Genomic DNA, 16,896 nt, shown 5'->3' with positions numbered 1-16,896 from the left:
CATTTCTCCGCCCAATTTTCCAGCCTATCTAAATCCTGCTGTATTGTCCGACAATGTTCATCGCTATCCGCAAGTCCAGCCATCTTCGTGTCATCCGCAAACTTGCTGATAACACCAGTTACACCTTCTTCCAAATCATTTATATATATCACAAATAGCAGAGGTCCCAGTACAGAGCCCTGCGGAACACCACTGGTCACAGACCTCCAGCCGGAAAAAGACCCTTCGACTGCTACCCTCTGTCTCCTGTGGCCAAGCCAGTTTTCTACCCATCTAGCCACCTCTCCTTGTATCCCATGAGCCTTAACCTTCTTAACCAACCTGCCATGAGGGACTTTGTCAAATGCCTTACTGAAATCCATATAGACGACATCCACGGCCCTTCCTTCGTCAACCGTTTTTGTCACTTCCTCATAAAACTCCACCAAATTTGTAAGGCACGACCTCCCTCTTACAAAACCATGCTGTCTGTCACTAATGAGATTGTTCTGTTCTAAATGCGCATAAATCCTGTCTCTAAGAATCCTCTCCAACAACTTCCCTACCACGGACGTCAAGCTCACCGGCCTATAATAACCCGGGTTATCCCTGCTACCCTTCTTAAATAACGGTACCATATTCACTATCCTCCAATCCTCAGGGACCTCACCTGTGTCCAATGAAGAGACAAAGATTTCCGTCAGAGGCCCAGCAATTTCATCTCTCGTCTCCCTGAGCAGTCTTAGGATAGATGCCATCAGGCCCTGGAGATTTGTCAGTTTTAATGTTACCTAAAAAACCTAACACTTCCTCCCTTGTAATGGAGATTCTCTCTAACGGGTCAACACCTCCCTCTGAGACACTCCCAGTCAACAAGTCCCTCTCTGTGAATACCGATGCAAAGTATTCATTTAGGATCTCCTCTATTCCCTTGGGTTCTAAGCATAATTCCCCTCCTTTGTCCCTGAGAGGTCCGACCTTTTCTCTGACAACTCTTTTGTTCCTAACATATGAATAAAATGCCTTAGGATTCTCCTTAATCCTGTCTGCCAAGAACATTTCATGACCTCTTTTTGCCCTTCTAACTCCCCGTTTGAGTTCTTTCCTACTCTCTCTGTATTCCTCCAGATCTCCATCTGTTTTCAGTTGCCTGGACCTAACGTACGCCTCTCTTTTCTTTTTGATCAGATCCTCAATTTCCCTGGTTATCCACGGCTCTCGAAACCTACCTTTCCTATCCTTCCTTTTTACAGGCACATGCCTGTCCTGCAGCCTTATCAATTGTTCCTTAAAAGACTCCCACATGCCAGACGTGGACTTACCCCCGAACAGCCTCTCCCAATCATCGGCCACCAATTCCTGCCTAATCCGGCTATAGTTAGCCTTTCCCCAATTTAGTACCCTACCCTTAGGACAATACTCGTCCTAGTCCATTACTATCCTAAAGTTAACAGAGTTGTGGTCACTATTTGCCACATGTTCCCCTACCGAAACTTTGACGACCTGACTGGGCTCATTTCCCAGAACTAGATCCAGTATAGCCCCCTCTCTAGTTGGGCTATCTACATACTGTTCCAAAGAACCTTCCAGTACGCATTTTACAAATTCCTCCCCGTCCAGACCCCCAGCCCTAAGCACTTTCCAGTCTATACCAGGGAAATTGAAGTCTCCCACTACAACTACAGCTCGACTGTCCACCATTTTGTTGTGTTTTAGCATCCATACCATATTACTTTTATTCACAAATCACAGTATCGAAAATTTGTTGAGGTAGCTACTTGGGTTGCCAAATACAAGTTGTCTCATTAGTCATTCAGTGCACCTGCCTTTGAGTTGGAAGGTTGGAAGGAAGCATCATGCCAAGGCGAGGCCACTTTTATGGACCAACACAACTGTGCAGTGCTGAGGGTGTGCTGTATTTTCAATGGCATATTAAACTGAGTCCCAATCTACTCTCACTGGTGGATGTAAAAGATCCTATTGTACTGGATGAAGGACAGGGAGGTTTTCCAATGCACCAACATTTATCCTCCAGAGATTAGACTTAAAAATGAGAATGCACAAAATAGGAGATAAACTTTTGAAATTAAAGGGTAATTGGTTTAGAGATCGGAAATAGAATGGGCTAAATGAGTTAGACAACACAAAACAGGCACAGCAATTGTAATGCACAATTAATTGTAGGGTGGAGGCCAATTTATTATACTGATTGCTGTATGCAACCTCCATTCCCCACCCTGTTCATTGCATTAGCAGAGGGCCTGGTATCATGAGAGTCTAGCAATACTTAAAGCTAGCCTGTGTCTCTGAAAGGTGAGGTCTGTTGTGGCTGGAATGGGCACAGGGAGTAAAGTTGACCTAGGATGGAGTGTAGAACAGCTGACCATCAGAGACCATGGCTATAGATGTTTTTAAATGCTGAATTAAACATCTTGGTTGAAGAGATGAAACAGAGAAAAGATGTCCAGTGCCCTCAGGAGGCAGAAGGCGCACCATGCACTTACTTAGAAGGAAGTAGCAAGAGATAGTCATTATCAGGAATACATCTCCAATGACACGAATGCAATGTGTTATGACCAAGTGAGAAGGAGTGAACTATCTCCCCTCTATTCAGCCTCCTCAATTGGTCACAACAGAGGCCTTTAAATTTATTTTCCCTTTGGATGCCTTTTCCAAATCAAGATGTATTTTTTAGTATCTATGCAGTGAACAATGAGGAGTCAATCGCATTTTTTTGAGTCAAAGAAAGTGCAAGTTTATTAACCACTAAACCTGAGAAAAATATTAAAAGGCACGATGTCACACACCAACATACATATAGGTTTCAGAAGTAAGAACATTTCGAGTCCAAATAAAAGTTAAAAGAATATATGGTTAGAAGTGTTACGTATTTAAGTAGTTGCATGATTGCTTTAAGAGCTGATCACATGATTTGATGATGATGTCATTAGGGTGTTTCACAGGTTCCTGTTTAGTTTCAGTTTCGACTTAGTACAGGCAAAAGCTCCTCTGATAAATGCTTTTAGTTTGAATCGACGTATGCAAACCACATCTTTTCTTGTTTCAAATTCACAACCCTGAACATAGTTAGGACATGACAAAAATAAAATTAGTGATGAGTCAAGATTTTGTTTAATAAAGAATTGACCCCAATATAGAAAAAAAAAGACATTGTGGCCCCTCACAATTCAAATATTAGAAGGCTGGGGAAAAACAACAACAGGATTAAAGGTTGAAGTGCCACTGCAGGAAGACCAAGTAAGAAAAACTTAATTTGTGTGGTTTTAAAAGAGAGAAGGGTGAGATTCTAGGCCGTACCTGGCATATTTAAAAGGAGGGCTGCTCTACTGCATGATGGGCCCAATGGAAAGAAAAAATATATCAAGTCAACAGTCTCCAGGGTAAAAAGGGGAGTAATGGGAAAACAGTAAACAAAAATGCACAGAGCAGACTCGAGTTGCCTGCAAGAGAAATTGCCATTCATTTAGGATCCATGTGTCCTTTCAATTAAGAAAATGAATCATGAAGTTGCTATGTCGAACAATTTTAGTATTTTGTACAAGCGAACAAAATTGCAAATAATCACGTTTTAATGTTTCATCTCAGAAACCTTTGACGCATTTGAAGACAGGAGAAATCGATATGAGATGGAGTTCTTCCATCTTTCACAGGGGGGTTGAGTGTCTGTTGTTGTATATTCGGCTGGCTAATGGTTCCCTATTGTCTGGATAGGATTACATGTGATTAAATTCCAGCACTTCAGTGTCCTTCTCTTTTCACACTTCCTTAGGGAGGTCTTGTTAGCTTTTTTCACCTTTGCCACAGAAGGTGGCCTCACATTTTTTAAGCTCAAGTCTCATTTCAATTTTTTAAAACTTCACATTTTTGGAATGTGGGCATGGCCGGCTAGGCCAACATTTATTGCTCACCCCTAGTTGCCCTTGAGAAGGTGGTATTGAACTGCCTTCATGAATCGCTGCAGTGCATGTGGTGAAGGTACACCCTCTGTGCTGTTAGTGAGAGAGTTCCTGATTTTGACCCAGTGACAGTAAAGGAACACTGATATATTTCCAAGTCAGGATAGTGAGAGTCTTGGAGGAGAACTTCCAGATGGTGGTGTTCCCAGGTATCTGCTGCCTTTGTCCTTCTAGATGGTAGCAATTGTAGATTTGGAAGGTGCAGCCTAAGGAGACTTGGCGAGTTCCTGCAGTGCATCTTGTAGATGATACAAACAGCTGTCACTATCCATTGGTGGTGGGAGGAGTGAATGCTTATGGATGGAAAAGCAATCAAGTGGACTGCTTTGTTCTGGATGGTGTCAAGCTTCTTGAGTGTTGTTGGAGGTGCACTCATCCAGGCAATTGGCGAGTATTCCATTACACTCCTGATTGTGATTCAGTTGAAGGTTTTTTTTAAATCGTTTTAAATAAATTAAAAGCTGTGATTTCATGACAAATGTAACAATCTCACATGAGTGGTCAAGGTCAGTGTACCTATCTTCAAGTGTCATATCCTAGTAACTGCACTGATAACCATAACCACTGCTCAATTCACCACTTCATATCCCTCACTGAACAGTAATCTCTTAGCAATCAGGACTCACGCCTAACATTCATTTGATTAATTTTACTCTCACACACTTATACTGTTGGAAGCCTCACGCCCACATACACACACTTCCAGCCATGCTATCATGACAGCCATATCACCCAAACATATTGCATGACACTCACCTCTGGATTAGTCACTAACTAACTGAAAGAAAAGAAGTGTACCTCATGTTCTAATGCCCGTAGAGGAGATGTTACTGGACAATATGGGAATCGTCATTACTGAGGACATTACGGATAGCATGCTGGCACAGTGGTTAGCAGTACTGCCTCACAGCACCTAGCACTGCTGCCTCACAGCACCAGGGACCTGGATTCAATTCCAGCCTTGGGTGACTACCTGTGTGGAGGTTGCACATTCTCCTCATTTCTGCATGGGTTTCCTCCAGGTGCTCTGGTTTCCTCCCACGGTCCGAAGATGTGCGGGTTTGGTGCATTGACCAAGCTAATTGCCCCTTAGTGTTCCAAGGTATGTAGGTTAGATGGATTAGCCATGGTAAATGCATGGGGTTACGGGGATAGGGTGGGCAAGAGGGTCTGGGTATGATACTCTCAGAGTCAGTGCAGACTCAATGGACCGAATGGTCTCCTTCTGCACTGTAGGGATTCTATGATTCTATGAGCACAGTGACATTACCATAAGCAAGTTGGAGGAATTGCAGACGAGGTTGGCCACATCTTAATCCTCCTTCTCTCATCCTACTTCATGCTCATCACACCATCTCTTCTGATTTGCAACATGGTGTGATGAACATGAAGTAGGATGAGAGAAGGAGGATTAAGATGTAGCCAACCTCGTCTGCAATTCCTTCAACTTGCTTATGGTAATGGCTCATCACAACCATCAACTTGCAGCATTTTCCTTTTAGATAAGTAAGAACTGTAACCCGCCCATCCAGTGAAGGAAAGGCCAGGCGACAGTGACGAAGACACATCATCACTCAGTTTCACTGTTGCAGCCACCAGATATTGGCACCTGCATGTAATTTCAGAGAGAGAGAATATGGGTAGGATCTACATGTGGTGAGGCACCAAGCACAAATATGCTGCAACCAGGGTAGGAGGGAATAGTACAAGAGTCAGCTCACTGGAGCGTAAGTTTGCAAATGAGCTCCGCTGCAGAGAACAATAATGCTGACTTTAATGGGCCAGTCTACAGAATAAGGCTGATAAAGGTATACACTTGCTGCATTGGGAAGAACTTTAGAAAGTCTGTGTTCAATGTCAAGGAGCATGGAGAAGTCCTGGCATAATCTTGATAGCTGGCTTTGTGTAAAGCTTGGAGACATTATTTTCAATATGGAAAGGGTGGCAACATTTCTGTGGGCACAATGTCTGCTAGACCATGTCTCCGCTTCCATTGCAACACAAGCAGAGGCCACCAAATGTCAAAGCCCTGCAGTGGTAACTCAAACTAGAGTCCTGTCATCTCAGCTTGTTGGCATGGAACCATCTAGGAGGAGCATATGAACAGGCAAAGGCACACAATAGAAGCATGAGAGGAATACATAAGGATGATTGCATTATTTTTGTATGCACGACCACAAATTTTACATTGTGGGAAACTGGGCAATTTGATGGTGAGTGACAGGGAGAAGGTAAAGAAAGTGGCACTAATCATGAATGGCTAATTGGGGTTAAACGTTCTAGTATCGCTCATTAATTATTTGTCCATATGTCAAGGGAAGATTTTGTGGCACAATGGATAGTGTCCATGCCTCTGCATCAGAAGCTTCAGGTTCAAAGCCTACTCCAGGACTTGATGGCCAAGAAGGTGCATTCATAACACAGCCAAACAGGCATCCACTTGTAAATCCTTCCAATATACATCAATACATTACAGGTGGTAAGATTGGTCAGACATGTGATGGATAGAAAGTTGGACCTCTACCTACCAGCTCTCTCCATAGCTCCAGATTACAACATGCATATAAAAGTGGATGTTGCCAAAGCAATTAGGACTCCTTTGGGAGGCTGGTTAGCTCAGTTGGTTGGATGAACGGCGTGGATCAGATTGGTGCAAAGAGCATGGGGTTCAATCCTCGTTTTTGGCTGGTGTGGATTTGGGACCCACCTTCCTGCCCTAGACTTGGTGTTTGTGATGCTGTGGGTCAGACCTGCCTTCAGGCAGAGAACTCGAGAAGAAAAAGAGCCATGTTGGAAATAAAGGGGGGGGGTGCGGAGATGGGGGGAGGATTGGTGAAGGTTGAAGTCTCCCTCTCTCTTTTTCCTCTTTCCTGCCTCCTCTTAAACTTTCTCCTCATCAATCTTCTTCTCCTCCACCTTGTGCTTCTGCTCCTCAACTTCTTACCTGATAGGTTGCATCAAGGGATGTTCTCTTATGATGGTAAGAAGCATGCGGCACATGACAAACCTTGAAACTGCACAACTGGGTATCGTGGGATTCGTCTAGGCAGCAAACTATTACTTCAGGCTGCCAGCAATCTGCTGTATCACATTTCTGAGACACCTGGATCTCTTTACATGCCTGATGTGCAAGCGTGTCTGTGTTTGTTGCCGACTGGAGTCTGAGCTATGTTGTCAGCGGTTACCCTTCTACCCAACAGCCACCTTCTGGTTTCCATGGTGATTTAAATACAACTGCAGAATGGGTGCATTGCGACTCCAGCTTTCAATCCGACACTGGCCTGCGTAATACATGACCTGTGGTCAATACCAGTTGTAGAAGTGGAAGCCTTTTTGGTTCAGGTGCAGGGCAGAGCTGACATGAGGTGCACACAAAGCAATACGCGGCAACCAATGGTGACCCTGCACCCTGAGGGAAAAGCTGCAGTCCTGGCAAACCCTTGTGCTCACTCCATCTGCTTCTCTCTGGCACAAGGGAAAGGGTGCGGATAGATCTTGAAAATCTCAGTCACATTGCTTAATTTCTTTTGCAAAAATATATTTTATTCATGCCAAATTTGATAGACACATTGCAAAACATTTCAAATTATTATAATAGTGAAGTACGATGAAATTTACATTTTCTCCAGAGATCAGGATGCACTCTGAGGTGCTTCAGTTCAGTAATGACATTACATATACTTCAATATTTTCATTACCGAGAGTAAAATTCTTTACAAACTAAATACATCGGTCATGTTGCACTCAGCGGTGCTTCAGTAATGTTACACACAGTTTGAATTAAGCACACAGTTCGAAGGTTTTTACCCAGTTACCAGCCCCTCGGTGAACATTAGCTGAAAGGCCTTTCACAACGGTCTTTCCCCAAGCTTGAGTGTGTCCCTCAGCATGTAGTCCTGGAGCTTGGAAAGTGCCAGACTGCAACATTTTGTTGAGGACAACGCATTGCCTGGATCATTTATGCAACAGAGCAATGCAAATTGAGAGATGTTGGGGGCGATTCTCCCAGCAGAACAGCCCTTGTGAGACATCAGCAGAGGCTATTTCACGGGTGCCACAGCCTCTGTGAGTCTGCGTGGCTAAGATTTCCAGAGTAATCATCTCCACGCCGGAAATCGGCATGGCGCTGATTATCATATGGAAATCTCCATTAGCATCTGATTAGAGGGCACGGGACTGAAGCCTCCAGGCCCACTAGTGTCTTCCCCCCACCGTCCCCGCTGGGATGGTTCACTCCAGGGAGTTTTCAACCACTCCCCACTAACGGGGAACAGGCCCGACCCTGCGAGAGAGAACAGAGGCCATTGATGCCCCCCTGGGAGGTCAGGGGTAAGGGGCGGGTTGTCCCTTGGTGCCAGCCTGGCATCCTGGTATTACACAGTAAGAAGTTTAACAACACCAGGTTAAAGTCCAACAGGTTTATTTGGTAGCAAAAGCCACACAAGCTTTCGGAGCTCCAAGCCCCTTCTTTTAGAAGGGGCTTCTTCTAAAAGAAGGGGCTTGGAGCTCCGAAAGCTTGTGTGGCTTTTGCTACCAAATAAACCTGTTGGACTTTAACCTGGTGTTGTTAAACTTCTTACTGTGTTTACCCCAGTCCAACGCCGGCATCTCCACATCATCCTGGTATTACCCAAGTGGCTCCTTGGCACTGCCTAAGGCTCCTCGGCATTGCCCACCCGGCATCAGCCAGTGCCAAGGAGTGGGGCCAAAGGGGGTCTATTGGGGGCAGGGTGTATTGGAGGGTTATCGATGAGAATAGGGCTACCCGCTGCCACTCTGCACTGGGATCACAGGCAGAGGGAGGGGGGACAGAAATCAGGGCTGGCCATCCAGATGCGGGGGACGGGGGGTAGTCGGGAGATCAGGACTGGTCCGGACAGATCCAGGAGGTCAGCAATGGGGGTGTGGGAGGATCGCGGAGAGGCAGCGATGGGGGGGTGCGGGGCTGGCCAGCAATTGGGAGGCCGGCAATGCTGGGCCACTGCGCATGTGCCGATCTCCAGGCTGACAGATTGGCACATGTGCAGTGGCACTCTCAGTGCTATGCTGCCCGCTTCTCAGGTGGGAATAGGTCCTGCCCCCTGATTTTTAGAGAGAATCACGCTGGGGCACTCTGTGATTCACAGAGTGTCAGAGATTCATTCTGGAAATCATACTGAAAAAACCAGCAGGATTTATTCCATTTTCCCACAAATTGATTTATTTTGGGAGAATTCCGGCCATTCCATATATCTCCATGTAACGACTCAGGGAGCCCGACTGGAAAGGAACATAGTTTATTACAGAATGCAAAGTAAAAACACTCCAATAATATACACACACCAGTCGCTGCCTGGCATTACAGTTCAGCAGGCCTAGTCCTGGGCCTGCCTTATAAAAGTAATGAGTTCCAGTTGGGCAGGCCACTGCCTGTTACCAGGGGAACTCATACTCAATGAGTCTCCACAGGGAGAGCAATCAATTATTCTCCATGGATTTTGTATGGATTATCACACTCCAGCAGGAGCTTGGAAGGAGACAGCACATAAAAGTTCAGAATCACTGTCATCCTGACGGTTGCTGGAAATATGATCCTTGTCCAGACCTGAGGTTAGCAACATTGGCGTCAAATCAGCATTACATGGGCATGCAAGGAAAGATATCCATCTCTGTATTGTTGTAGCACTGTTCCAAGACCATAAGACATAGGAGCAGAATTAGGCCACTCGGCCCATCGAGTCTGCTCCGCCTATCAATCATGGCTGATATTTTTCTCATCCCCATTCTCCTGCATTTTCCCCATAACCCCTGATCCCCTTATTAATCAATAACCTATCTATCTCTGTCTTAAAGACACTCAATGACCTGGCCTCCACAGCCTTCTGCGGCAAAGAGTTCCACAGATTCACCACTCTCTGGCTGAAGAAATTCCTCCTCATCTCTGTTTTAAAGGATCGTCCCTTTAGTCTGAGGTTGTGCCCTCTGGTTCTAGTTTTTCCTACTAGTGGAAACATCCTCTCCACGTGCACTCTATCCAGGCCTCGCAGTATCCTCTAAGTTTCAATAAGATTCCCCCTCATCTTTCTAAACTCCAACGAGTACAGACCCAGAGTCCTTAACTTTTCCTCATACGACAAGCTCTTCATTCCAGGGATCATTCTTGTGAACCTCCTCTGGACCCTTTCCAAGGCCAGCACATCCTTCCTTACATATGGGGCCCAAAACTGCTCACAATACACCAAATAGGGTCTGACCAGAGCCTTATACAGCCTCAGAAGTACATCCCTGCTCTTGTATTCTAGTCCAGTGATAACATTGCATTTGCCTTCCTAACTGCCGACTGAACCTGCACGTTAACCTTAAGAGAATCTTGAACAATGACTCCCAAGTCCCTTTGTGCTTCTGATTTCCTAAGCATTTTCCCATTTTAAAAATAGTCGATGCCTCCATTCCTCCTTCCAAAATGCATAACCTCACACTTTTCCACATTGTAATCCATCTGCCACTTCTTTGCCCACTCTCCTAACCTATCCATGTCCTTCTGCAGCCCCCCTGCTTCCTCAATACTACCCTGTCCCTCTACATATCTTTGTATCATCTGCAAACTTAGCAACAGTGCCTTCAGTTCCTTCCTCCAAATCGTTGCTGTATATTGTGAAAAGTTGTGGTCCCAGCACTGACCCCTGAGGCACACCACTAGTCACCAACTGCCATCCTGAGAAAGACCCCTTTATCCCCACTCTCTGCCTTCTGCCAATCAGCCAATCCTCCATCCATGCCAGGATCTTACCTTTAACACCATGGGCTCTTAACTTATTTATCAGTCTCCTGTGCGGCACCTTGTCAAAGGCCTTCTAAAAATCTAAATAAATCATGTCCACTGGTTCTCCTTTGTCTAACTTCCTTGTTACCTGCTCAAAGAACTCTAACAGATTTGTCAGATGTGACATCCCCTTGACAAAGCCGTGCTGACTCAGCCCTACTTTATCATGCACTTCCAAGTACTCTGCGATCTCATCTTTAATAATGGACTGTAAAATCTTGCCAATGACCGAAGTCAGGCTAACCGGCCTATAATTTCCCACCTGCTGCCTCCCTCCCTTCCTAAATAGCAGTGTTACATTAGCTACTTTCCAGTCCTCTGGTACCCTCCCTGTCTCCAATGATTCCTGAAAGATCACCACCAATGCCTCCACAATTTCCTCAGCTATCTCTTTTAGAACCCTGGGGTGTAGTCCATCTGGTCCAGGTGATTAATCCATCTTCAGACCTTTCATTTTCCCCAGAACCTTCTCCTTAGTGATGGCCACTACACTCACCTGTGCCCCCTGACTCTCCTGGAACTCTGGCATCCCACTGGTGTCTTCCACCGTGAAGACTGATGCAAAGTAACTATTTAGTTCCTCTGCATTGCTTTGTTTCCTATGACTACTTATCCAGCCTCATTTTCCAGTGGTCCAGTGGCTATTTTTGCCTCTCTTACCTTTTATATATTGAAAAAAAACTCTTCCTATCTTCTTTTATGTTACTAGCTAGCTTACATTCATATTTCATCTTCTCTGCCCGTATTGCTTTTTCAGTTGTCCTCTGCTCACTTTTAAAGGCTTCCCAATCCTCTGGCTTCCCACTAATCCTTGCCACTTTGTAGACTTTTTCTTTTGCTTTTATGATGTTCTTGACTTCCCTCATCAGCCATGGATGCCTCGTCCTCCCCTTAGCATGTTTCCTCCTCCTTGGGATGAATTTCTGTTGTGCCTCCCGAATAACTCTCAAAAACTCCTGCCATTGCTGTTCCACTGTCTTCCCTGCTAGGCTCCCTTTCCAATCAACTCTGGCCAGCTCCTCGCTCATGTCTTTGTAGTTACCTTTATTTAATTGTAATACCATAACATCTGATTCCAGCTTCTCCCTCTCAAACTGCAGGGTAAATTCTATCATATTGTGGTCACTGCTCCCAAAGGGTTCCTTCACCTTAAGTTCCCTAATCAAGTCTGCCTCATTACACATCACCAAATCCAGAATTGCCTGTTCCCTAGTAAACTCTGTCACAAGCTGCTCCAAAAAACCATCTCTTAGACATTCCACAAATTCCTTTTCTTGGGATCCACTACCTACCTGATTTTCCCAGTCCACCTGCATATTGAAGTCTCCCATGATTATTGTAATAGTGCCTTTTTTATCTGCCTTTTCTATCTCCCGATTTATTTTCTGCCCCACATCCTGACAACTGCTAGGGGGCCTGTACATAACTCCCATCAGGGTCTGCTTATCTTTGCGATTCCTCAACTGTACCCACAGAGATTCTATGCCTTCTGATCCTATATCACTTCTTGTTATCAATTTAACTTCATTCCTTACTAACAATGCAACCCCCACCCTCTTTGCCCATCTGCCTGTCCTTTCAATAGGATACACATCCTTGGATATTTAGATCCCAGCCCTGATCCCCTTGCAACCACGTCTCTGTGATGCCCACAGCATTGTACCGGCCAATTTCAATGTGCGCAACAAGCTCATTTACCTTGTTCCGTATACTGCACGCATTTAGGAACAACATCCTCAGTTCTGCATTGACCACTTCCCTTCTCATACTTGTCACCTTTTTTGCTCTGCCTGAGGTTACCTTCTATACTCTCTGTTCTATTACGTGGTCTGGAAACTTTATTAACCTCTCCTGAGCCCTCAGCTCCATTAACCTGCACTTCTACCCTCTCCTTTAACTTTGATTTCCTAATTCTCCATACAACTGAACTCTCCCCCCTACTATTTAGTTTAAAGCCCTATCTACAGCCTTAGTTACACGAATCGCCAGGACTCTGGTCCCAGCACGATTCAGATGAAGACCGTCCAAATGGAACAGGTCCCTCTTCCCCAATACTGGTGGCAATGTCCCATGAATTCAAACCCATTCCTCTCACACCAATCTTCGAGTCACGCATTTACCTCCTTAATATTATTGATCCTGTGCCAATTCGCTCGTGGCTCAGGTAGTAATCCAGAGATTATTACCTTTTTGGTTCTGCTTTTTAATTTAGCTCCTAGCTGTTCATACTCCTTTGGCAGAACCTTTGTTCCTGTTCTACCTATGTCATTGGTCCTACGTGCACCCCAACAACTGGGTCTTTACCCTCCCACTCCAAGTTCCTCTGCAGCCCAGATGAGATATCCCGAACCCAAGCACCGGGATTCTTGATCCTGGTAACAGAGAACAGTGTCAATGCCCCCAACTATTCTATCCCCAATTACAACTACATTTCTCCCCCCACTTGAATGGCTCCCTGTACCACGGTGCTGTGGTCAGTCTGCTCATCTTCCCTGCAGTCCCCGTTCCCGTCCACACAGGGAGCAAGAATCTCGAACCTGTTGGACAAGTTCAGGGACTGAAGCTCCTGCGACCCTACCTCCTGGACCCCTCTACCTGCCTCACTCACAGCCACACCCTCCTGTCCCTGTTCACTGGCCAAATTCAAGGTATTTAATCTAAGGGGTGTGACTGCCTCCTGGAACACAGTGTCTAGGTATTTACGCACCTTCCCCCCCTGCCCCCCGCCTCCCTCCGATGTGTCGCAGTGTCCGAAGCTCAGGATCCAGCTCATCCACTCTGAGTCGGAGTTCCTCAAGCAACAAACACTACAGGCATGCTCACTGGGAACCACAATGGGGCCCACCAGCTCCCACATCGTGCATGAACAACACATCACCTGACCCGCCATCTCTATTTTATTTAATTAGTTTTTAATTAGGGTTTTAAATTTTTTTAATTTAAATTTTTTAAAAAATTATATATCTCCTTATTACCTCAGTCTCAACGCAATGTCTAACCAGTAATTTAAATGGGTTTTCAAATTTAATACAGTTCCCTGTTAGCCAGTCAAATCACAGCCCTCCTGTGATGTCACTTTTAAGTTGTTTTTAGTCCGAACTCACTGTCAGTTTCAGAGAATCAAGAGTAACACTTACTGACCCATCAGCACTCTCCCTTTTAGTCCCTGCTGCCTGTTTCACCTAACTCCCTGTTTTCATTCAACCCCACAGTCAGGCAGCACTCACCGTGCAGTCTTCGGCTGGGTATTGTCAGCTCCTTGGAGGTATTAAATCCAATATGCATGTACAAGAGAAAGAGGGTTGGCCTAAGGATAGCTGTTTAGGAGGTCAGGTGGTTAGTGGGGTGGTTTCCAGAGGTATTGGGTGGGTTGTTTCGATTTCACAACATCTTCCCCCTCCCTCCTCCCTTTTTACATGACAAACTGTGGCTAGGATCAGAGCACGTGAAATCATTGTCAATTATATTTTCCTAAGACATCAATCAACCTGAAGTGCAGCTCTTAGATAGGTAATGATGTTTTCCCAAGTGAGAGATATGCGATTCTCACCGCCATATATCATGGATCCTGACAGTTAAATTACTATCACTGAGGAAATATGTCCATAACAATTTAAAACAAACTACAGGCGAACGTCAAACTTTTTAGACTGGAATTTACAACATTTTAAATCTGGAGGCTGTCCCACCGCTTTCTACATTTCCCCTCAGAATGTCCATTTTCACTTGTGAGAAAGAACATTGCCATCTATAACTGAAATAGCCTTAAGCAAAGTCACAAATTATATTCTTTGTACGGTAATCCCTCCTCACCCTTCTCTCTCTATCTGTCTTCAGATTTTGACATTGTTAAACCATCCCCCTCTTTCATTGTTCCACTAGATCAGCAGAGGTTAAAAGTCCCCTATCATTCCTGCTTATTGTTCAGCAAAATTTGACTTTGAACAGCTTGTGGTTTTGACAATTCCTGCTTTCTAACAGGACCCAAACACAAATAGATGAGCAAAGTTACATGGGATTCAATTCTGGAGCAGATTTTCCTAGTTGGTCAGGTGTTCAAAGTTAGGAGAATTCCTGTCTCTACGAATTTAACGATTAAAAATGTCTGCCGCGGTTCTGATTTTTGCTCCAGATGGCACGGGCTGGATTAGAAATCGAGCCTGCCACTCCCCGAATGATGGCACCGACTGTCAGTTGTGGAGGCAGGCTGGGTGGAAGGCCTGTTTCTGTGCTCTAGAACTGTGTTGAATTTAATTTCTGTCGACATATGTCTACTCTCTTCTCCTCCCTTGCTCCAACTGAGGGTCCTCCCCATCCCAGGACACACTCCCTTGCTCGCAATTGGCTCGGCATAGGGTCCAGCCTGATCACATGACCCTCAAAAGATCGCTCTCTTAAAGGGGCCATGTTACCACACTCATTCTCCCCTAACTTCTGAGTCCACCTATGAATGAAACAAAAGGAAAATCATTAAACATAGGCATACATGGCGCAACAACACACCAGGGACATCCCAGGGAAAAACCCATCACAAATTCAGTCAGTCTGGAGAATTCCGGACTCTGAAGGAAAGTTTCAGCTCGGTTCTGGGTCCTTCAGTGAGTAAAGAATCTGGACCAGCAGATGCAAAAAGTAAACTCATCAATCCGGGATCGACATCCTCCTCAGTAGCTTCTTCCGCCTCTGCTTTGGAAATCACTGATTGCCTCAGCTCCACAATAACCACAGGAATTCCTGAATCAGCAACTGGCGAACACGAGTCCACTGTAGGAGACGCCTGCTGGTTGCTTGTATTGGGTCCAACTCTCTTCTTCTAATAAACCACACGCTTTTTTACACGACAACCTTCTACTACAACATCGCAGGCCATTCCCACTTTCCACAATTTTGCCAGCTACCCATGTTGGTCATGCTGTAAAGTTTCTGGCCGCAACTAAATCATCAACTTGAAAAACTCTGTCACTTTTCATTGAGTCATGGTTTTCTTTCTGGGAGGCTTATCCAGCCACCATCCTCCCCACCAAATCTGGGAAAACAAAATCCAAACATGTTTGTTTGTAGGCAGTGTCCCATTAGTAATTTATCATAGAAATCATAGAAACCCTACAGTGCAGAAGTAGGCCATTCGGCCCATCAAGTCTGCACCGACCACAATCCCACCCAGGCCCTACCCCCACATATTTTTACCCGCTAATCCCTCTAACCTACACATCCCAGGACTCTAAGGGGCAATTTTTAACCTGGCCAATCAACCTAACCCGCACATCTTTGGACTGTGGGAGGAAACCGGAGCACCCGGAGGAAACCCACGCAGACACGAGGAGAATATGCAAACTCCACACAGACAGTGACCCGAGCTGGGAATCGAACCCGGGACCCTGGAGCTGTGAAGCAGCAGTGCTAACCACTGTGCTACCGTGCCGCCCCTATTTAGCTGGCGTAACCCCTGAGGTTGCATTTGGATGGTATTGAATGATAATAAGAAACTCGTCATAGAATTAACAGTGCTCTGCTAACCCCCTCAATTGGCCACAAAACCGGAGGCAATCTCCCCAGCACCAAACTGTAGAATGAAATTAAAATGATCTTTGACTATCTAGTCAAAAATTAGTCTCACTAATTTGATTGAGTTTTTTGAGGAGGTGACAAAAATGATTGACGAGGGAAGGGCTGTGGATGTTGTCTACATGGACTTTAGTGAAGCATTTGACAAGGGCCCTCATGGCAGGCAAAAGGTTAAATAACACGGCATCAAGGGTGAACTAGCTAGATGGATTCAGAACTGGCTTGGCCATAGAAGACAGAGAGTAGCGGTGGAAGGGTGTTTTGCTAAATAGAAGCCTGTAACTAGTCATGTTCCGCAGGGATCAGCGCTGGGACCTTTGTTGTTTGTAATATATATAAATGACTTGGAAGAAAGCGTAGCTGGTCTGATTAGCAAGTTTGTGGATGATACTAAGATTGCTGGAGTTGCGGAAAATAGTGAAGATTGTCAGAGAATACAGCAGGATATAGATAGGCTGGAAAATTGGATGGAGAAATGGCAGATGGAATTTATTCCAGACAAATGCGAGGTGATGCATTTTGGAAAATCCAATTCAGGTGGGAGCTATAAAATAAATGGCAGAATCATCAGGA

The sequence above is a fragment of the Mustelus asterias genome, chromosome 20 (assembly GCF_964213995.1).
Source record: "Mustelus asterias chromosome 20, sMusAst1.hap1.1, whole genome shotgun sequence".
Taxonomy (NCBI): Eukaryota; Metazoa; Chordata; class Chondrichthyes; order Carcharhiniformes; family Triakidae; genus Mustelus; species Mustelus asterias.
Note: the sequence above shows the minus strand (reverse complement) of the source record.